Source organism: Sceloporus undulatus, chromosome 1, assembly GCF_019175285.1.
Source record: "Sceloporus undulatus isolate JIND9_A2432 ecotype Alabama chromosome 1, SceUnd_v1.1, whole genome shotgun sequence".
NCBI lineage: Eukaryota > Metazoa > Chordata > Lepidosauria > Squamata > Phrynosomatidae > Sceloporus > Sceloporus undulatus.
The window spans coordinates 95,723,722-95,746,970 of NC_056522.1; the positions used below are offsets into that span (position 1 = coordinate 95,723,722).

At 39.5% G+C, this 23,249-nt stretch overlaps 1 protein-coding gene across 13 annotated transcripts in view; it reads right to left on the reverse strand.

The window, feature by feature from the left end:
- EYA4 (EYA transcriptional coactivator and phosphatase 4) overlaps positions 1 to 929 on the reverse strand; it is a 171,702-nt gene extending 170,773 nt beyond the window's left edge. For 6 of the 13 annotated variants that reach the window (XM_042476116.1, XM_042476125.1, XM_042476069.1 and 3 more), the window contains exon 1: positions 425 to 928. The gene's annotated coding sequence lies outside the window, so the exon portion shown is untranslated. Of the gene's footprint in view, positions 1 to 424 lie in introns of all 13 variants that reach the window. The other 7 variants (XM_042476134.1, XM_042476031.1, XM_042476040.1 and 4 more) reach the window with 3 other exon arrangements.
- Between the last annotated feature and the right edge of the window lie 22,320 nt (positions 930 to 23,249).

Below are 23,249 nucleotides of genomic sequence, written 5' to 3' on the forward strand. Positions count from 1 at the left end.
GTCACACTCTCTCAGCCTCAGAGGATGGCCATGGCCCAAAAAGTCCTGAAAAAGCCCTGCCAAGGAAAGCCCATTTTAACTTCTTCTTCTTCTCCTCAGGATCCCCATGGGTGGGTCACACTCTCTCAGCCTCAGAGGATGGCCATGGCCCAAAAAGTCCTGAAAAAGCCCTGCCAAGGAAAGCCCATTTTAACTTCTTCTTCTTCTCCTCAGGATCCCCATGGGTGGGTCACACTCTCTCAGCCTCAGAGGATGGCCATGGCACAAACTCCTCTAAAGAAACCTGCCAAGAAAAGCCCATGATAGCTTCGCCTTCGGATCCCCATGAATTGGAAGCGACTTGAAGGCACACAACAACAGGAACAGCAACAACAACAACAACAAGACAGCGAAGCAAAGCAGAGCTTTGAGGTCAAAACCATACCTTTTTTCTCCCTGGACTACGAAACGTTTGGCATGTTCCTTTCCTCCCAACCTGAAACCAGACTCCTGCCTCTTCGGTAGCGATTTCTTAAAACTTAACTACTACTAATACAATGTAAATTAATCTGCAAGACTACTACTACTATTACTACTGCTGCTGCTGCTGCTGCTAAGGCAAGCAGCGACTGCTTTGGAAACGGGGAGCCTGGAAAGAAAGGGCCGAGTAGTTGCCCAACTGAGAGAGAAAGTAATACGTATCCCAGATCCGAGGGTTTGCAATCCAAGGCGGGCGGGGAAAGAGGAGGAGAGAAACCCGCGGAGGTTGCCCCCAAAGTTGGCTGTCTTAGCTGCCCATGGCCAGGCTCCCTCCTGCCACAGCCGCCCCAGGAACAGCTCTGGCGTATGGCAACTTCTCTCTCTTTCCCCCTTGACTTTCAGGCGGTCTCTAATATAATCCCTTTCTCTCTTCAGCCCCAGGAGGACCATCCCTGGCTGAAATCCCACACCTCTTTGGCTTTTTAGAGAGAGAAGAGAAGAAAGGGAGGAGGAGGAGGGAAGGGAGAAGAGAGGAGGCAAACACTGAGTACATCCATATTGATGAAATAATCAGTTTGGACACCGCTTTAAGCTCTGTGGCTCCAGGCTATGGAATTCCCAGAATTCCATAGCCTGGAGCCACAGAGCTTAAAGCGGTGTCCAAGCGGATTATTCCCCCCTAAACGGCTCTTCCCGACAGAGCAAGAACACTTTTAAGACGCAAACAAATTAATTCAAAAGGGTGTTTATTCCCCCCAAAAAAGAGTCACCTGAAGGTGGGGGGAAATCCAACACCCACCTTGACAAAAAAAAAAAAAAAAAAAAAAAAAAAACCCTAACCCACACGTTTGTTTGTTTGTTTGTTTGTTTGTTTTTATTCCCCCTCAGGCTCCACAAGCGACTTGGTCCCGCGACAGCGGAGGAAACAAACTAAAGGGGGGGGGGTCTCTTGGTGGGTGGCAACTCAAGAGGGCTCTCCTTCTCTTTTGACACGCTTCCCTTCAGGAGGAGAGGCTCTTTTTTTAAAGGGAGCCAAAAAGTGGGGGAAAGTGGGGTGGAGGGGAAGGTGAGGAAGGGAAGGGGACACCCTCCACCTTCTTCTTCTACTACTTCTCCTTCTTTTCTTTCTCCTCCTTTTTAGAGGTTGTCTTACTACTTCGCTTTCCTTTGGGAAAGTAATAAGTAAAGCCAAAGTGGCAGAGGCATCCCTTACCCAAACTATGCCCCCTCCCTTCTCTACCGCCAATTTAGAAGGAGGACTGAGGAGAAAACAAAAGCAAGAGGGGGGGGAAAGGGTTTTCTTTCTCTCAGCAGCACTCAAAAAATCTGGGAAATCAGATCCCAAACACACGGCAGAAACAATCCAGCTTGAGATCGCTTTAACTGCCCTGGCTCAATGCTAGGGAATACTGGGGAACTGGAGTTTGTTGAGGCCCCAGAGCTCTCCCTGACAGAAAAGGCTAAATGCCTGACAAAACGACCCTTCCTAGAATTCCCCAGCATAGAGCCAGGGCAGTTAAAGTGGTCTCGAAGTGGATTATTTCTGCAGTGTGGCTTGGATTTTGGACTTGAGCCTCCTTGCTCAGAGACATGTTTTCTGCAACTTCTGGGAGTGGTTTAGGGGTGACTGGCTTCGTCCCTTCACTGCTTTTAGAAAGAAAGAAGCCTCCTCACTCAGACAGAATTGAAGGTGAAAAGTGCACATTGGCCAGCTATTCTGGGGGTTGGCTTGTTTGCCCTCTTGCCAGCAAAACAGAGGAAGGGAATGGGCCTGTTTACAGCAAGCCCCTGGAGTTGTCTGTCTTTGCCACAGGGGTTTCCTCCTCAGCGGGCAATGGATTTGGCCCTTTGGCCCCACATTTTGGTCCTCCCAATGTTTTGCACCTAGTTTCCAGAAGTCTCAGGCAGCTTGGAATCCTGGAAGCTGCAGTCCAAAACATCCGGAGGACCAAATTTTGGGAACCACTGTTTGGTTCTGCTTCGCACTTGTCCCCTAATTCTGCTGAGCTGCCACAGTCTTAGAGTGCATCCGCACTGCGGAAATAATGCTGCAGCTCCATCCTATGGGAACCCTTTGATTTGTAGCTTTACAAGATCTTCATAAACCTTCTCTGCCAAAGAGCACTGGTGTCCCACAAAATGACAAATCTCAGGATTCTGTGGGATGGAGCCATGGCTGTTAAAGTGGTGCGAAGCTGCATTATTTCTACAGTATGGATGCACCCTCAGTTTCCTGCATCGGGGCATTTTCCTCTGGTGGGTTGGAGTGCATTGTAGAACTAAAGATGGCATGCTCAGAGATTGAGACATCTCCATGGCCTCATTCTCACTACAAAATAAATCATTTTAGGCGAATTGATGTAGTGATTTAGCGCTGAATAGATGTTCACACTATTCGAGCCGTGATCGAACCTACCCATTTCACTTTAATCCACTCCATGTTCACATTCAGCAAAGGATGTCGCCTCACAGGGGTGACCGTGCCTCAGGAACCAAATCAAATAGACAGCGCATTCACACTTGCGATGAATCGATTCATTTCAAAAGAAGTGGGGAATGCTGTGCATCCAGAAGAACTGATTTAAATGGTTATAGCGCTGCAGTCCCTTGGCAAACTGCACCAGAAATTCAGCGCAAGTGTGAACCAGGGCCATTTAAACAAGTTCATATCGGTTTGAAAACCGGTTTATTAAGTAGTGGGAATGAGGCCCATATTTAAGGGATTCATATGCCTTTCTCCCAAAATGGGATATTTTAGGCATGAATATATATTTTAGTGTCTCTTCCCCACAATCTATTTACAAGTGCTTGCAAGCAGAACTAAAGATGGCATGCTCAGAGGTGGGGAAATCTCCATATTTTAGGCCTGAGTGATTTTTTTTTTAATTTCTCCCTGTATATCTTTCTAACCACTCTCAAGGATTTAGATCATCCAGATTTCATTTCCCCAATAACAAGAAAAGACAAGTAGTTGTTCAAAATCAGTAGGCCCTTCCCAATGTATAAAAGGCTCAGTATAAAATGGTACCCATGCACAAAGGGCAGTTGAGTCATAAACCAAAGTCGGGCTTTTGATGATCTGAGCTCTTAGAAGCCTGTCTCTCTTGCATAAATCTGGGCCACCTTGATGGCAAATAACAAAAAAGTAATATTTTAATCTGTTGCCACAAAAACAACAATCCTTTGGCATCCTAAAACACTTTAACAAATGCCTTAGACTCAGAGCATAAGATTCTGTGTGCTGTAGCTCCATCAGATTAAAGTGAGATACAGTGCACAAAAGCTCAGAATAAATGTCTAAGGCTTTGAGATGCTATAGGACATTTTGTTATCTTAAATGGGTTGCATGTGGGCCCATAGGACAGTTTCTGTTGAATCCCATCAAACATACTGGATGTTAAATACTTAGAGTTTTCACTTTTTCCTTGGAGAAACTATTACTACCATGCTCTGTGACAGATGGCTATACCACACCACATTGCTTTTCTTCTGCTACAGCTAAAGCAGGAGAGTTGGCAGAAGAGACAACATTGTGGGTATGTGGCTTCTGCCAACATATGCATTTCCATTTTGCAGATAGCAAGTGGAGGTGTTAAATGAACCTTGGTGCTTCAATCCCAAAACAGGTTGCATAAATATAGGTGAGAAAAAATCTATCAAATGACTATCAGCTACAAATGAAAATGTCATATTCAGAAACTCTGTATTTTTGATTATCAGATACTGGAACAAATAACAGGGAGTTTCTGCCACAGTCACGCTTTCCTACCAGAAGCAGATGGTTGGACTGTGTAGTAAAACATGCAATCCTAAAGCCAGTCCATCTTGCATTCATTACAACCACCTGTACACCTGATTATGTGCCAGACGTTTGTGTAAGATTCTGCTGCTACCAAAGCAGATTTACAGCAGGTTTATGGCTGCTCTATTTGCACCAGGGTTGACCATTTCATATGAGGTGGCAAATTTTAGGTTACCATTGAACCAGACATGTATGTGTGTGCCCTTTAACCTTCCGTGGGGATAGGGACACTGTTTCTTGACATACAATTTATCCTCTGCAATGCATAAACAAGAATATCAATGGAAATTATGAGGTAATTGGAGTGCACTAGCTTTGTCTAGATGAGTGCTGAAGCTGTGTGGGGAGTGGGATGAAAAAGTGTTTGCATATATGCATACTTTGAAACTCATCTCCTTGAGGTTGGAAAGGTTGCATGCTTGTATCAAAAGGTAACAAAAAAACAAACAAGCTTCATTTATATACCGCTTCATACTGCCTAAGCAGTGTCTAAGCGGTTTACAACTGTAAGCTAATTTGCCCCCAACAATCTGGGTACTCATTTTAGCCACCTCCTCAGAAGGATGCAAGCCTGAGTCAAGCCTGAGCCCTTTTGCTGGTCTCGAACTCGCAACCTTGTGGTTCTGAGTGATTTACATTGTTGTTCAATGCATGAACCCCAGTATGTTCTATAGAGTTTAGAGTTTGTTTCCAGCTTGGTCATAGGTATCCATAGGGTTGCACCTTACAATTGTTACTTTAGTATTAGTACCTAGGAATGCATAGGGACAAGGAATTTTAAATTTCAGCCAAAGGAACCAATATATAGCATTATACGTTTTGTTCATTGTAACATTCACATTGATATAGTTTCTGTTAATTTTTAAAAACAGTTACTGGTTTGTTGGTGTTTTTTTTAAGGTAAGATACATAGTCTTGCAAATAAAATAATTCCAGTAGCCATATCGTACCAGCTGCACCTAACTTTCGTGCCCCCTGTCTCTCCAGCCTCCCTCCCCCAAACACCTATTTTCTCTCCAGCTTCAACTGAATGGTTTTCAGAAGGACTCATAGGATTACAGAACAGGTCACAGGAGTTAACCAGAATGAAATATTTGTTTACTTCCTTCTATGTATTTTCCCCTTTGGCATTCAGAAATGGTATGCACTTATAAACCACAGATGAGAAAAGCACCACCCATGGACTGCATATGGTCCTTCATGCTTCTTTAGAACCCTGTGCGAGGGAATAGGGGAAAATTTAGCCTCCCTCTGTTTTAGGCTTGGGAATCTTTATTTCAAAACCAGAAGTGACTTCCAGTTTACCTGTTAGAAGAGAGGGCAACAAACATGACAAACTTGCCCTTTCTGTGAATTCAGGGAGAAATTTGAAGGAAAAAAAATTAGGCTGGTGGCATGGCAGAGGGTGTGAACCTCTGAGGGCCAGCTAAGGTCATGTGTAGCACTTTGACATTGGGTAGCTATCTATGCCTATGCTGAGTAAATACTGTGATTCCGAATACTAATTTTAGTTTAGCTTTACTGAAAAAAATAATACTTGCAGTAAATTATGTTTCTGGCCTTGAAAAAAACACACCTCTGTATCCCAATATCCCCAAAACATTAAACCAGCAATCCCCAAAGTGTGAGACCTCTATAGGCTGCCAGTTTATATGTGAACTCATTTTGAGATCTCTGTAACAGGTCAGAGTGGTTTGTCAATGGCTTATTCCTATTAAATTCTGGTTACATTTTATTTGAGGAAAAGCATAGACAAGTTCAGTTATGTACATAGTCTTTATCACTGTGCGATAGTATAGTTTCTGCATGCAGAATACAACAATAATAAAAAAGATGTGTTTGAAGCCAGAAGGAAGCAACTATATCAGTGTAGTATTAGTGGCACTAATGTATATATGTCCGCCAGGTGTGTTTCCCAGTTGGATGAAATTGCAGAGAGGTAACATCCCTCTACATATTCCAGACAAATACAAGAAATTCTTCATCCTCTGCCCCCTAAAATCTTGTCAAATTCGGTTGCAACTGTCATTGCTGTTACCACTATCATTATTTATACCTCACCTTTTCCCTGAGTTAGAACTAAAAATAACATACCATTTAAAATAAGAATAATATAGTTAGAATGCGCAAAAGTCAACACTAAAATAAAATTAAAGAATTCCCAATATTAACAATTTAAACATACACCTATATAAAAAAAACATTAAAAAACTGGTTTAATAAAAACCACACAGCACCCTCTTAAATGACCTTTCTTTAAAAGCCTTCAGTTCTGAAAGCCTGCCAGAATAAAAATGTTTTTGACTGCCAAAATAAGGACAGCAAGAAGGGGGCTCCCTGTAAAGTGAGTTCCAGAGCCTAGTGGCACCCACTGAGAAGGTCCTATCACATATGTTCCATAGTCACTGTGGTACATCTCCATAGAAGGACTAAATAGGGACTTTATCACACAGCTTACCTTCTACCATGCTCCTGTTGCATAAGTGTCACCGATAGGTGATGGGAGCCTCCTGGTGGGATCGCTTTCATTTTCGTCATGGAAACGTTATCGTAAGTGCTTAAAAAAGGGCCCTTTTTAAATAACGGATTAAATCGTTATTAAAAAGGGGCCCTTTTAAAACACTTACGATAGTGCTTCCATGATGAAAACGGAAGTGTTGCACCATCCCCAATCCCACCAGGAGGCTTCCCTCGCAGATCGGTGACGTTTATACAATGAGAGCAGAGTGGAAGGTAAGGAGTGTGATAAACTCCTAGGACTAAGAGAAGGGCCTCTCCTGATGATCTTGGGGTCTGGGGAAGCTGATATTCAGAGATAACGTCTGTCAAAGAATCTGGACCTTACATTATATAGATCTTTATAGGTCTTAACCAGCACTTTTAATTGAGCCTTTAAAAAAGATTGCCAGCCCGTGGAGCTGTTTAAACAAGGTTGTTATACAGTTGCTCTACACACAGTTAACTGCAGCTTGTTGTACTGGCTGATTTTTAGTATATTTGTGGTTTAATGGTTACCGGTTTTTCATGTGAGCTTTTTTGTTTCCTGAGGTGCCAAGCTTAATGAGCTCAAATGTGCTGTGATCCCATGTACTAGTTCACTCTCTTCCTTTTCTTTTGGGGAGATTCTTTACCAGTTAGCAACAAGGATATTGTTCCTCTGTTGTTCTTTTAAACTACATGCTGCTTTGAATCCCAATTTTGGAGTGAAAGTGGGATATAAATAAATACAATAATAATAACAAAAATGTACACATAATTTCTTTATCTGCTTTATTGTATACTTGGGTAGCCTTGCTTTCTTCTGAAGGCAGTCCATCAGTCTGTAGTAGATGATATACAAAAGATCTTGCCAGTGCTTCAGAGCTTCTTATTCTTACAAAGTATAAATGAAGTTATTTTTACCATGGTTCTCAGATTTCAAGTTTTTAAAAGTGTATCTACACTGTTCATTCAACATGTATCGGAGTTCAGCTGCAGATTCAGAAAACAGGTTACTACTGATTATCAGCTGTACATTTAGTGGGACATTTAGCACGTTTTAGAAACTGGCTGTCAGAAATGCATTACTTTACAATTCAATCTATTGCATTAATAACTAGCACAAAGTAATATATATTTATATAATGGCTTTACATATTAAATAAAATACAAAGTTCCCTATCCTCAAATGGTTTCACTTCAGCTATTCAAAAATAAATTTTTAAGCTTAATCTAAGACACCATTATCTCTGTACAGGTATACCTCAGTTAGCAAAGCTTCTGGCAAAGAATCTTCTTTTTACAAAGTCTTGTTATGTTCTCTGTCTTCTGTCTAGCTGGATTTTGTTTTCTTTCTTTCTTTTTCTGTTTAGCACATTGGCAATTGGGAGTGTGGTGAAGGAGGTGAAAGAACACAAACATTTGGTGCTGGGTTGCAGCACTGCAGCACTGTATCTGCAGTAAATAGTGCATTGAACTTGAGCTGGAAAACAGTACTATTCTCTTCCAGCCAATTTTCTTGTATGCCAGTGTTCCTGCCTACAAAAGAGAAGGTAAACAGCCGCTGCCGCCTTCAGAATCCCTTATGTGCGAACAGAAAAAGAAAGAGAAAGGAAGAAAGCAGATTAGCCTGCCTCACTACCTACCCCCAGCATGTTTTTTAAAAAAGATGTGTAATTTGGGCCACCAGTATGGAATTTATAAGAGACGTGGAGGCTGGTGACCTATTTTTAAAAAAACTATTTATTTATTTATTTATTTATTTATTTATTTATTGTATTTATGCCCTGCTCTTCAGAAATACTCTCAGAGCAATTTACAAATTGGTAATTAGACAGTTCCATGCCCTCAGGCTTACAATCTAAAGACACAGCACACCAGGAAAGGGGATGACAGTTGGGGAGATTGAATCCAGCAGAAACTACCTCTTATTCTCTCCCTCCAGGGCCAGGGCAATATAATTAAATTATTATTATTATTTTAACCAAAGTGATTGACCTAATTGGAATTACAGTATAAAATGTTGTAGAATTAAATTATTAAATAACTATCTTTAAAATCCGAAAGACTTCAGGAAGTTGTAGAAACACCTGAAATCTATGAGAAATAAAGACAGTAGGGAGGGAGGAAGAGAAATTCCTTTGGATCATATTTCAGATAGTTTTTACTTCCATCTTACAGAATTTTTTTTTTTGCCTCAAAGGAACATCTATCCAAACATCCTACATCCCAAAAATTAAATTCTACAAAAACAAAAATGAGATAAATATTCCCTGTGATGAGTCTGTATGAATATGTTAAGGTGTATTTAATATTACTTGCAAACTACAAAGATGAATTGCTACAAACGTGTTTATTAAAGCATTAGTCAGTGATGAACTCAAAAAGTGAATTGTGTTACAAATTTGATTTTTAAATGTGGTTATTTAGTGTAAAATAAACATTTGGTTAGAATGCTGGACTGAAATTTGGTAGATCTACGTTTGAATTCCTACTATGCCATGCAACTCACTCAGCGACCTTGGGTGACTATCTGTCTTTCAATTTCACCTACTTCCAGATTAAAGTGAGGATTTAAAGCTACTCTGAACTCATTGGACAAGAGGTGGGGTATAAATGGGGTAAAAACTTCAAGCAGTTAAAGAAAATTGAGATGCAAAAGAGAGAGAGTGAAGAACACAATCAGAAAAAAAGAAGGGTTTTTTAATATTTGATCTTTTAATTTGTTGTCTGCTTTTTTATCTAATTCTATCGACAGTGCTATATAAATAATAATAATAATAATAATAATAATAAGTCAACAACAAGAAAGGAAGAACAAGATACTGTACCTCTTCCACAAGATCTGGGAATTCAAAGATAAATTTATGGTGATGCTCTAAGATAAGAACACAATACTTGATCATAACGAAATAAAAAAAATTGAAGGAAACAATACACAGAAGAGCCATAAAATGTGAAAGGATGAACTGACTCATGGGAAGAAACTTATGAAGATGAACCCCAAATTTTGGAAAGCAAAATGAAAGCTGCACTCAAAGCAACTGGGAAGAATCAATCACCAGGAACAGATGATGTATCAATAGAACTGCAACAAGCCACAGAGGCAGAATCAGTTTAAGTTTTAAATAGAATCTGCCAACAAATATGGAAAACAAAGCAGTGGTCTAAAGATTGGAAGTAATCAGTATACATTCCTATACACAAAAAAAGAGACAGAAAAGATTGCAGCAACTAGAGAACCACCACACTTATCTCCCGTCAAGCAAGGTCATGATAAAAATTCTGCAGCAAAGAATCCTATGATATATATGGAGCAAGAAATTCCAGAGGTGCAAGCTGGTTTTAGGAAAGGAAGCGGCACTAGGGATCACACTGCAAACATATGATAAATAATGGAAAGTAGCAAATAATTCTAAAAGAAAATCTACATGTGCTTATTGACTACAGCAAAAGATTTGACTGCATAGATCATGAAAAACTATGGAATGCTCTCAAAGAAATTGGAGTGTCACTGCATTTGATTATTTTGATGTATAACCTGTACTTGGGACAAGAGGCTGCCATAAGAACTGAATAAGGAGTAACAGGATGGTTCCCACTTGGCAAATGTGTCATGCAAGGCTGCACACTATCACCCTATTTATTCAACCTGTATGTAGAAAATATCATCCAGAGCAAGCTTAGATTCAGAGGCAGAAGGAATGAAAATCTGAGGAAGGAACATTAATAACCTAACATATGCAGATGAGACAATACAGTTGGCCTTCCTTATCTATGGATTTGTTATCCAAGGTTTCAAGCATCCATGGCTTGAAAATGTTTTTTTTTTAAAGTATAAATTCCAAATTGATTTTCCATTTTATATAAGGGACACCATTTTGCTATGCCATAATATTTAATGGGACTTGAGCATCCATGGATATTGTTATCCCTGGGGGATCCTGGAACCAAACCCCAGAGGATAACAAGGTTTCACTGTACTAGTAACAGAAACCAATGGAGACCTGGACCAATGACTGAAGAAGGCCAAGGAGGAAAGTGCCAAGGCAGGCTTACTGTTAAACATTAGTAACATGAAAATAATAGCCACTAAAGATCTTAAACAATTCACCCTAGATAATGAGAGCATTGAACTACAGTAGTTGAAGAGTTCCCATACCTTGGACCAAATATTGATCACAACGAAAACTGCAGTCAAGAAATCAGAAGAAGATTAGGATTGGGAAGGGCAGCTATGAAAGAATTGGACATGATCATAAAGTGGGGATAGTCTAAGCCATTGTATTCCCCATCACCATGTATTGATGTGAGAACTGAACAAGAAACTGACAGAAAGAAAATCAACTCAATTGAGATGTAGTGCTGGAGAAGAGTTCTGAGGATACCATGGACAGGCTAGAAGACAAACAAATGGGTTCTAGGGCAGATCAAGCCCAAACTATCCCTGGAAGCCAGGATGACTAAATTGAAGCTGTTGTATTTTGGCCACAACATGAGGGAAAATGACTCATTAGAAAAGACAATGATACTGTGAAAGATGGATGGCAGCAGAAGGAGAGGAAGACCACATGCCAGCTGTTTAGACTCAATCAGGGAGGACACAGGCCTGGGCCTGCAGGACCTAAGCAGAGAGGTTGAAGACAGGGGGTCTTGGAGATGTCTCATCCACAGGGTCACCATGAATTGAACTCGAGGGCAGTTAACAAGAACAACATAAATGGGGTACAAGTAAATAAGCATTTTTCTCCAAGACATTTTATTTCCACAATTTAAGGAGGATTTCATTAAAGTAATAATTATTAATACAGACCATTCTGGCCAAATACAGTCAACCTCGATCCCTTTCAGTCTGGTTTTCGCCCAAGACATTCTACAGAGACAGCTCTCACTAAGATTTCAAATGACCTTTTACAGGCCAAGGCTAATGGCCTTTACTCTGTTCTCATCCTTCTTGATTTGTCTGCAGCCTTTGACACTGTTGATCACTGTCTCCTAATTAACATACTCTCTGACCTTGGGTTCTCAGACTCTGTTCTCGACTGGTTTAGATCTTACTTGTCTGGCCGATCTTTTGCAGTAGTTGCAGGGAGTCAGACTTCTTCTCCTGTTCCCTTATCTGTTGGAGTTCCCCAGGGCTCTGTTCTGGGTCCCCTTCTGTTTTCTCTCTACACACTGTCCTTAGAAAAACTCATTAGCTCTTTTGGCTTTTCCTACCATCTGTATGCCGACGACACCCAGCTGTATCTTTCCGCCCCTGACCTTTCTCCAAGGCTTGAACAGCAAGTTTCGTCTTGCCTCACAGCTGTCTTGCAGTGGATGCGCCATCGGCGTTTGAAGCTCAACATGTCCAAGACGGAGCTCTTTGCTTTCCTCCTAAGTCCACCCTTCAACTCTCCTTTTCTGTCTCTGTGGACAACATTTCTATTCAACCAGTCCAGCAAGCCCGCAGTCTTGGTTTTATCTTTGACTCTTCTCTGTTGTGTATCCCTCAGATCCAGACCACAGCCAAGGCTTATAGATTCTTTTTGTACAATATTGCCAAAATCCGACCATATCTCTCCACCTCTACTGCCAAGATCCTGGTCCATGCCCTAGTGATCTCACAACTTGATTATTGTAACGTCCTCCTGGCTGGGCTTCCTCTTTCTCACCTCCGTCCTTTAATCTCTGTTCAACATTCAGCTGCATGCATTATCACTTCTGCCCACCGCTCTGACCACATCTCTCCTGTGTTGGCATCCCTTCACTGGCTCCCCCTCCCTTTCTGCATAAGCTTCTGCTGTCGACATTTAAAGCCCTCCATGGACTGGCCCCTCCTTACTTATCAGACCTTCTTTCTCCTCACCTTCCCACCAGGGCCCTCCGTTCTGGTAGTCAAGGTCTGCTGTCTCAGCCCAGGATTTCCTCTGCCCCATCCCGGATTCGCCGCGCTTCACTTGCTGCCCCCACTCCTGGAACCTCTTCCCCCACAAGCAAGAGCCATCACTTCTTTTACAGCTTCAAAACGGAGTTGAAAACCATCCTGTTCAGAGAACCTTCCCAGGCATTGCATAATTGTCGTTACTATTTGATGTTCTTTTGGGTGCCTGTTATCAAACCATTTCCTGTATTGCGATGTACTGTATATGATGATATCCTACTTGAGAGTATGTATTTCCCTGGAAAATGATTAACCATCCATTATGAAGCCAAGCCCTCCCTCCTGTCCATCTGCCTTGGTCCAGGCCTTGGAGGTAGAGAGGAACTGCTGGACCTCTTACCCTTTCCCTCCATCATTCCCTCTCCTTCTGTATCATGTCTTTTTAGATTGTAAGCCCGAGGGCAGGGAACGTCTCAACTAAAGATTGCATGTACAGCGCTGTGTAATTTACAGCGCTTCAATAAATAAAGGATAATAATAATAATAATAATAATAATAATAATAATAATAATAATATTCCAGACACCTCATGGATGCCAAATATCGTGGAACGTCAAGTACCATTTTTTGAAGGTCAGCGCAATGTGTGCATGGCTGCACTGGTGAAGTCGCTTGCACATGGTGCCAGTGAACAGAATGGGGCAGGGCTATCCATGGATAGAAAGGACCAAGTGTAATAAAATCATACATACATGTGTGTATATTTAATAATTCACCACCTAGTGCTTTAATAAATGCAAATTGATAGGAAATCACTGATTAATTTAAATAATTAAAATGTTTTCTATCAGTAAATAGTAAGAGAAGCCTGGAAGGGCTTTGTGTTGTTTACATCCAGGTGGTCTTCCTGTGTCTTACTTTGGATACTACAAAAAAACTTTCCAGCTTTTAACCCTTGAATGTTGCTGGAGTCCTCAAGAGAATCAATAAACTAAATGGAATTCAAGAATAAGGAGATGAGATTATAACGGAGAAGGAATTGGGGGTGAAAAATGGAATCTACAAAATTTGTGCAACAGTTTCCTTCTCTCCAAAGTCCAAGACAGAAGGGAAAAAGCAAGGAATAAAATAGAATACCACATAAATGTGTTCACTGTTTAGTGTTTTTAATTGCATTGTTTCTTTAGTATTAATTTTTTAAACTTTTGTATTAATATGATTTTAGCAGTTCTTTGGCTTTTAATTAGTTGTAGGAAAATGTAATTGCATTATTTTATTTTATTTTATTTTATTTTAACAATTAACCCCTTTCTACTAGTTTTCAGTCTTTAGCTGAAGCAGAAAGCCATGGAGTTCTGACCACACTTCAGCCTGTTTAGGTTATTGGGTTAGTTGCTTTTCTTTTAGTTCTGTACAGGCCAAATAACACAGCTTCCAGCCACTTTGGGGGCATGGCATTTACATGACGCACACCCCCAAAGCAGCCTGAAACTGCACTGAGCCCACATTCTGGGCCTAAAGGCCAGCACTAAAAGGAGTCAACTTGGATTGACTCCTGGCCAGCACAGCTTGGACTTCTGTGGCTGCTCACTTTGAGAGCAGGCCATACTGTTGCTGCAGTCCCAGCCTGATTGCATCTGGAGTGTCCAGAGGCCACTCTTTCATGGCCATCTGCTTCAGCCCATAGTCTGTTTAGTGTGCCTTTTGAGAAATCAGCATTTTGTGATTGGTAATTCCTACCATTTCCAGTCTGGGTAAGCTCCCACCCCACGGGCAGCAATTTTGTGATAATGTTGTGGTAGGCCTACCCAGTGATTAAAAACTGATGCAAATTTAAATACTGCCTTAATCTTATATATTTTTAAAAGGTCTGTAGATTTGCCTATGATAATTTAAATGCTCTGATGCATGGTTTTCTTTTAATCATCAATCACACATGTATATGTGTGGGTAGGTGTATGGATATATCATTTAGGTACATTAATAAATATAAATTAGGCAGATGGGATAGTGTTTGTGTATATTATAGTCATCCTGGTAAAGGATTTGTGATTTCCCCAAAAAGATATAAATGCTTGGTAACACTTGGTGGCATTCTTCCTCTTGACCAAAAAAAGGAAAGCACTTAAGTACTTCCTTAAATCCAGTGCAGCTCAAAGTGTGCATTAGCACCATGAATCCCATTGCCAGAGGCCCCATCTTACATTCCCTAGCAATCAGGACATGCATATAGTGGAAAGATGTGATACAGTACGTCTTGTCATTCAGCAATTCATGTGGATAGTTAAACCTCTTTGAATAACTAAAAGCTCCCCAAGGCCTGGTTCCAAGCCAGTATTTATCAACTGGGAAGAAGGTTTCAGCATTATAACTGCTAACAATTGGAGTTGAAACAGCAGGAGAAAAATGAGGTAGCTCTTTAGAGACCCCATCTGAGACCCTGAGCATCCTCCTGAGAGAAGGAAGTGAATGTTAAATGTGGTGCAGCTGCTGTCTTAAGTTTTAGAGCAAATAGCATGCCCTAGGGGTTTTCTCATAAATATCAAATGATACAAGACAACCAGCAATGAAAGAAGGACATAAATTGTTATTAGAAAATGAATATGAAAATATATATCAATGTTATTTTCATTATTTATTTACAGTACATTAATATCCAGCTGAAACTGTGGCTGGCATATGTGACAAATCAGTGAGTAACAGACCCTTCCAGAAATATTGTTTTAGTATAAAGATTTACAGCAACAAAAAATGGAAGGGTAACAGAGCAAAATGCAACACAGAAAGCATAGGAAAACCAGGAACCCAGGATTTTGAACTTGAAAGTTTAACAACGCACAAGAGAGCATAGTTTCACTGTTAGATTTATATGCAATCTACACATGGTTGTTGTTGTTGTTGTTGTTGTTGTTATTATTATTATTATTATTATTCTGCCTTATTTATATGGCGCTGTAGATTTGCACAGCACTGTAAATACAAACAATAAAATGGTGGTGCTGAGCAAGTCCACCCCCCGCAACTGCTACGAAATCGGGCACACTTGTTACCCCCACTGCGGCAGGGACTTCCTCCACATCACCTAGGGGGGCGCTGGGGGGGCGCTCCGCAACTATGGCACCCTTTACCTGATTGCAGCAATTTTGCGAAACAGAAAACTTGATTATTACTTGCACAAACTGCTCTCTGAAATCCTGCAATCAACATCTTTTCTGACAGCAAACGGAGGTCTATATATTGCATTTTTCTGCATTTTAAGGAAAGTCCTGGGAAAATTCTATTTTTGGACACCTGGATTTGGTGCGGCTTTGGCAGCTTCTTATGTGGCTATTCTTATTGAGAGGAAGAGCAGGAGAGGGTTGCTTACAATTTACATGGCTAATTTGGCCGCAGCAGAATTATTTCTCATGGGAGTTTCAAGGGATACGATTACTCCTTTTAGACATGAGCATATGCATATAAACAGCTTGGGTCCACTATACTTGAAGGAGGACCTCACTCTATACATGCCTCCCCAAGAACTGAGATTTATTGAAGAAGAAGAGCCCTCCCTCCAGTCCATCTGCCTTGGTCCAGGCTTCAGAGGGAGAGAATAACCACTGGACCTCATCACCTTTCCCACCATCATTCCCTTCTCCTTTTGTGTCATGTCTTTTAGATTGTAAGCCTGAAGGCAGGGAACCGTCTTATTAAAAATAATAATTGTAAGCTGTTCTGATAGCCTTTAGGGCTGAAGGGCAGGATATAAATACCATAAATAGATAGATAGATAGATAGATAGATAGATAGATAGATAGATAAGATACGAGTAAACCTGCCCATGGCATACAATCTAAGAAATAGTTACTCAAAAGTATATCCCACTGGATCCAGTGGAGTTAACTTTCTGGTACTGTACTACTATGTTAAATTTGCATATTGTTTTACACTATTCAGCCCTTGGAGCAGTACACTTATTTAAGAGGTATTGGGATATGTTCAGACAGAATTACAGTATCTTACCTAACACTATTTTCTGTATCAGTAGTTCGAGAAGCTTCAGTTTTGAGAACAAAGTTTTGTTTGCTTGCTTTGTACTGGATATTTCTTTCTTTGTTTATTTTGTCTTGTCTGCCTCTTTTTACATGGAATATATGAGATCTGAATAGTAGTAGAGACAGAGACAAACTTCCTTCTGATTTTTATCATTACAAATAAAATTACTAATCCCAACCAGAGTACACCTGTTGAATCTACCACAGGATCACCATGAGTCGGGGTTGACTTGAGCGCCCTTAACAACAGCAACATTGCATACCAGAGCATATCTGCTGAAAACCAGAGCATATCTGCTGACTAGACTAGTGGGTCTAGTCTAGCTGAGACTTGCAATGATATTTAATTTCTTAATTTTGTTTAGGAGTTGTTGTTTGCCTTCAAGGCATTTCTGACTTATGGCACCCCTAAGGTGAACCTATCATGGGGTTTTCTTGGCAGGATTTGTTCAGATGAGATTTGTCGTTACCTTCCCCAGAGGCTGAGAGCATGTGATTTGCCCTATGGATTTCATGGCTGAGCCAGAAATGATCTCCAAAGCCATAGTCCATCACTCAAACCACTACTCCACATGGAAGATGTACAGACTGAATAAACTCCACTGATTGCAATAGACATCCATATGCATGTGCTAAGATCCCTGTAGAACTTTAAGTGCTGTCAGCATGTTCTGTTTTAATTGCAACTGGACTCTAATTAAATATATTTTGCAGCACAATTTATTCATAACTATTTGTATATTTCATTGCATTCAAAGAATCTTACTCCCAGGTAAATGACTATAGAATTGCAGCCTTAGATCATAAATACTTCAGTCAATTTGTCACTTACCTTTGTATAGTACTGTATGTGAAAGAAAGATTTCTGAAATTAAGAGCACAGTTTCTTTGTTTTTAAGGGGGTGTACACATATATAATAGCAGATATCATCTTTCAGTAGGTATTCTTGCCTCTTTAAGGATAAAAAGGGAAGTGCCTTTTTTAAGTTGATGTTTTCAACATGGAAGTTGTAATAAAGATAGTGGCCAAATTCAACTGTTAGTCAATTAGAGTAAGACTGTTAAACTGGAAGATAAATCAACACATGCATACAATCTATTGATTCAATGTTTTTACTCTAGCTGGAACTAACACTTGATTTTAGGCCCATTATTTCAAATAACTCTGTTTCATCATTAACACATTATATTGAGTGTTCAGTAGAGAAACCAACTAAACACTACAGACTTTCTTTTTCCTCCCTTCATTTTTCTTCCATGGTACCTGTGAGATCAGACTACTGTCATAGGCAGGGACTTAACTTACTAATGATTTTTATGATTCTAAATGAAATATTTTCTCCCTTGCACAATGTTGGTGATCCCAAAAGCTTACCATTAGGATTTTAATTAAACTACCAAGATTGCACAGGGGAACCACCAAGATTGCACTAGGGAGACTTTTCTGGATAAGGGAAAATTCTTGTTGCTCCTGTCTGCCACATCCTAAAATTTGTGGAGAGAACTCTCAGAGTTTGACTTCCACATGCTACAAAGGCAAGGAATGCAGGAATGCCTTGCCCTGTCCTGAATACCTTGAACAGAATGCCATGGCAGCTGGTAAAGTGAAAGAGCAGGGAAAAAAAATATGAGTATCACCAAAAGAAAATCACCAAAAGAAACTGAGTCTATGTCTGTCTCAGAGACTTGTCCACTTTTTTTTTTTTAAAAGAAGACCCTACAGTTGTGACCCCAATGAAGACAGCTTTGAAAGAAGTTGGGAAAACCAAGTCCTCCATGCCTGCTTGAAGTCTGCTTTCTCAATTATTGGTCTATGGGAGAAAACCAATGTACAAGTATTTCCGTTAACTTCATTCCTACACATTGCAATTGAAAAAAATGTTTTTAGATTTGCATGGGATATATTGGGGAAATGGCCTGAATTTCAAATACAGTGGTGCCTCGGGTTACGAAATTAATTCGTTCCGCGGCCGCTTTCGTAACCCGAAAAGCCTTCGTAAGCCGAATTGCCATAGGCGCTAATGGGGAAAAGCCGCGTTTCGTGCGAAAAAGCCGAAAAAAGCACCAAAAATTTTCTTCGTATCCTGAAAAAACATTCGTAACCCGGAACAATGATTTCCTATGGGATTTTTTCGTATCCCGAAAATTTCGTAACCTGGGTATTTCGTATCCCGAGGTACCACTGTAACTGAATTTTGAAAATGTCTACAATTCTATGCAAAAGGCTGACTGGATGATGCCTGAGTTGGAAAATGCAGTTGATATATCTCATTAATAATAATTAAATGATAAATTAAATAACTGAAAATTTGGCACCATTTCATGGCTTCCCAAATTTGTACTAGAAGTGTCCACCTCACTTATGTAAGAGTCATCTGTTACTATAATCATACAGTTCTTAGAGATCTGGCTCCAGTTTCCTTTAAAGATTCTGAAACTCATCAAAACAGAGATATTAACATATCAGGAAGTATTACAATTATCCTTTCTTTCTTGTTCTAAATTATATCCCATTACTAATTACATGAAAGTTTAGAGGATTTTATATTCTCCTTGTGATTGTGTGAATTGCATTGTTATTTGTTTGCCTAAGTGATAAAAAAAAATACTGTATGATTTTATTAGGAATCCTTGAAAGGATTTAGTCACCTAACTTTTTATTATAACTGCAGTCTGATAATAGTTTTTAGCCTCAATGAATGGCTTTACTTTACGCTGAAAAGAATAGCAGAGATGGCTTTAAACCAAAATTCCAGAGGTGAAAGTACAACTAAAGCTATTCAACCTATCATTTCCTTTCAAGAGATCATTTCCTCTTGGCACTAAGCATTTCACTTTTGTTGTTCAGCAAAAATGCTGTTTAATGACTGTGAACAAATTCAAACTTAATAGTTTATGGAAATTATGATATATTTGTTTTTGCTTAGGCTAAAAAGTTTTTCTTATTTTAAACAAGATGCCTTTTAACATTCATAGATTTACCACACACAAAGAGATGTGTGCATGCACATATACCCACAAAATTATCAAAAAGGGAACTGTTAAAAGCTTAGATATACACTATCCCACATTTCTTGGAAAACAAATAAGCCATCTTTTGTGTATTCATCTGGTTTAACAACATCCATTTGATAATCAGTTATTAATGCTGGTTTAAGAGTGCACGCCTGCGGAGCAAGTTAATGCATGTGCTTCATGTGAGACAAAGAGTTACAAATGTAAATAGATGTTCTTTTCTGAGGCCTAATGTAACAAGTTATGGAGCATTTAAAGCAAGCTTACATAAATGACACTGCACTCATGGAATAAATGTTCAAGCACTTAAAGTTATACCACTAGTTGTGCAACACCTTATACCACTAGTTATGTAATTCTGACTGTGCATACAGGTAAAGTAAGGGGTATATGTGAAATTTCAGCTTTGGGAAACACTATATATGGATTTTCTCCCAGATTTGGCATCACATTGAAATTGGACTAGATGGAAGTGCTTGGCTTGCACACATGTTGCCCCTTGCCCAATCAAAAATCAGCAGTTGTGCCAGTCAGCCTTATTATCACTATACTGCTAATAGTGTCTATCACCCTTACTGACAAAACTGCTACTTGGCTTGGTTGTTCCTACCCTAAAAAGAAAATAATTACAAGACTGGAAACAGGTGGTCTTGTGTAAAATCAAGACAACAATATGAATTCATATAATAGTATTAAAATTGTGTGTAATTTTTCTGTGAAACACAGATTTCTTTATCAGAGCTTATCTAATGAGCTAGGCAGACATACAGCATGTATATAATATTTTGTATAAATAAATTTCTCAATCAATAATCTATCTATATAAGCAAATACAGTGGTCTCTCCACATTCACTGGGGTTAGGGGGAAAGGACCCCCATGAATGTGGGAAAACCACAAATAAAAAATACCATTATTCTTTTTACATGAGAGAATACCTCTGCTAGAAGTTGATCATAGAATCATGCTGAAGGACCTACAAATGCCCAGAGAAGTGTTTTCTCTAGGAACTTCTAGGTTCTCCAGCACAACTTTATGGTCAACTTCTAGCACTGGAGGACTAAGAGATTCCTAGAGAGAACATATTAATCAAAACCACAGAAAATCAAATTTGCAAAAGTCAAAATCACAAATGTGAGGGGCCAGCTGTACACCCTTACAGAAATATGTGCAGTCTCATTCGCATGCTTACTATTTTTCTATTATTAAAGAGAAGATCTTGTGATACTATAAATTTTCATAATAGATGAAATGGAGCACCAGCAAAGTTTGGGATGTTTCAAGTCATAGACTGGGATTCTCTTCAGTAGTTGTGGAGAGCAGAGCTCCCCATGTGTAACACCAGCTTGCCAGTGCTCACCCCCATAGAAATCAGTTGTTGGAGGGGAGCAATGAATCCCTGGTACCATCCAGATGTGGCCATTTTCTAGTTGGGAAAAGGGAAAACACACAACGCATTGCCCTTATGGACCAGTGTGTAATGTTTAGAAAAGTGTGAGCCACCATGACCCTCTAGATATTTTGGACTATAAACTCCCACCAAACCTAGCCATCATAGACAATGCTGAGGAATTATGCATTGAGGACTATAGTTGCCCACTGCAGGTTTATACTTATACTTAGATACAGGGAAACATGTTCAAATGTCAGCTAGTCATAAACCCATAGATGGCAATCACCATCACTCACTCTAAATTGTCTCATAGAATTGTTGTAGGGATGAAATAGATTAGGTGGAACAACTACTTGTACCCCACCAAGATCCTTTGCGGGAAAACAGGATAAAAACAAAATAGAAAAGAAATGATAAACATCATGGACTGGTTCCAAATTTAGTTCATCATACATAATGGATTCAACCCAAAGATGCAGCCCAAAGACCTTTCCACTGGTCATCACAGAAGGTGCACACTCTGTCACAATAGCTTTGTACCTTCAAAGAAAGCCATGGAACATAATTTGTACATTTTGAAATATTAAGAGATGGACAGCATCAGAACCAAAATGAATGGACTATTAACAGGTACAGTTGATCATATAAATGTGAAACAGTAGATATCAATTTAAAGTAATTCTGCTGAGAAATTTTGCATGACATTCTACTAGAATCTCAATGGCCTGATAGATTGTTTTATAAAACTAATGAAATTGGTTATGATATGAGGCATTTAAAGCATGTGAACAAAAATCACTTTGCTTGCTGAAGGCTCCATTGTAGTTTTAAACACTTGCATTACATCTTGAGAACAGACTGTCTAATAGGAAACCTGTTAAAATATTTTCCCACCACACAAGTCTCCAGCCAAGAACGGTTTTGAACAATGGTTCCAGTTTTTAGTAATGACATTCTGAGCAGCCTCATTGTTCAAAACTGGTCCCACAGATATCTAATTTTTAGTAGGATCAAAAGGGTTATTAGACCTTATTAGGATTTTTACCCAGAAAAATTCTCTTGTGCTTTACAGACTTAAGAAAACTATGCCCCCCATATGTGGTGCCTTGTGACAATTTCTCACTACTATATTCTGGAAATGAATAATCTTTGTCACAGCAGTCTGAACCATGACAGATTTTTGAACTGCAGCAGAGTGTTTATGGACCAGCCACAAGGAGTCTGTTTTAACTCATCAGAAAGTGAGTTTAATGAATAGGCTTAAAGCCTCGTCTATTTGCTGCAATTTTATTGTTTGTTAAGTCGACTAAACTGATTCATGATTTTCAACATACCATTGTCATTCCGACATCTATAAGATAGCACATGGTGAAAATCCACTCTGTACTTCAGCTACCATGTAGCTGGGGAATTCTAACAGCATGAGCTTAATATTCTTTCCAAAGTTTAAAAAAAAAAAACATTGCTCATCCTAGAAAATCCTGAGTATCTCTTTTATATTTAAGAATAGGTTGTATCTAGATCAAAGTATGAAAAGTTACTAATTGGAGTAGAGGCCCTGCACCAAGCATGGCCACAGTTAGCCCTTTGTCCAAACAGAGCTAGCACCTCATTTGGAAGCAAACAGTAGCAGCCTAAGTGATTAACTGCCAATTTTTCAAGGATCTAAAGGCTGGCACCCAAATTTTGGGACTGAGAGCAATCTGCTGGTGGTTGGGAGGTGAATAATTTGACTTACAGTCACACAGAAGGCTATCCATGATTCTCTGATAAAGGAACATGTCCATATTTGCTTCTGTTTTTTAACAGAATATCACATTGATTAAAAACAAAAAACAAATATAGATCAAAAAAGACAAATAGCTGAAAAGGTGTAAAACTGGAAAAGTGGATGCTGACATGGATGCAACCACCACTCCACAGTTTCAATATCAGCAATGTGTGTGTGTGTGTGTGTGTGTGTGTGTGTGCATATGTGCATGTGTGTGTATTTTAAGGGATTTACAGGGTAGTGAAAGGGCAATGTAAATTTCAGGGATAGTGGCTATCCCATATGTTAGTTTTCTGAAATAAAAAATAATAGTTTATTTTACTATAACATCCAAAATCCACAAAACAGTAATACCAGTATTGAATCCACCAAAAATGCACAAAATACATTATGCAAGCTTTCAAAGTTACACTGGCTTCTTCATCAGGCAAAGGT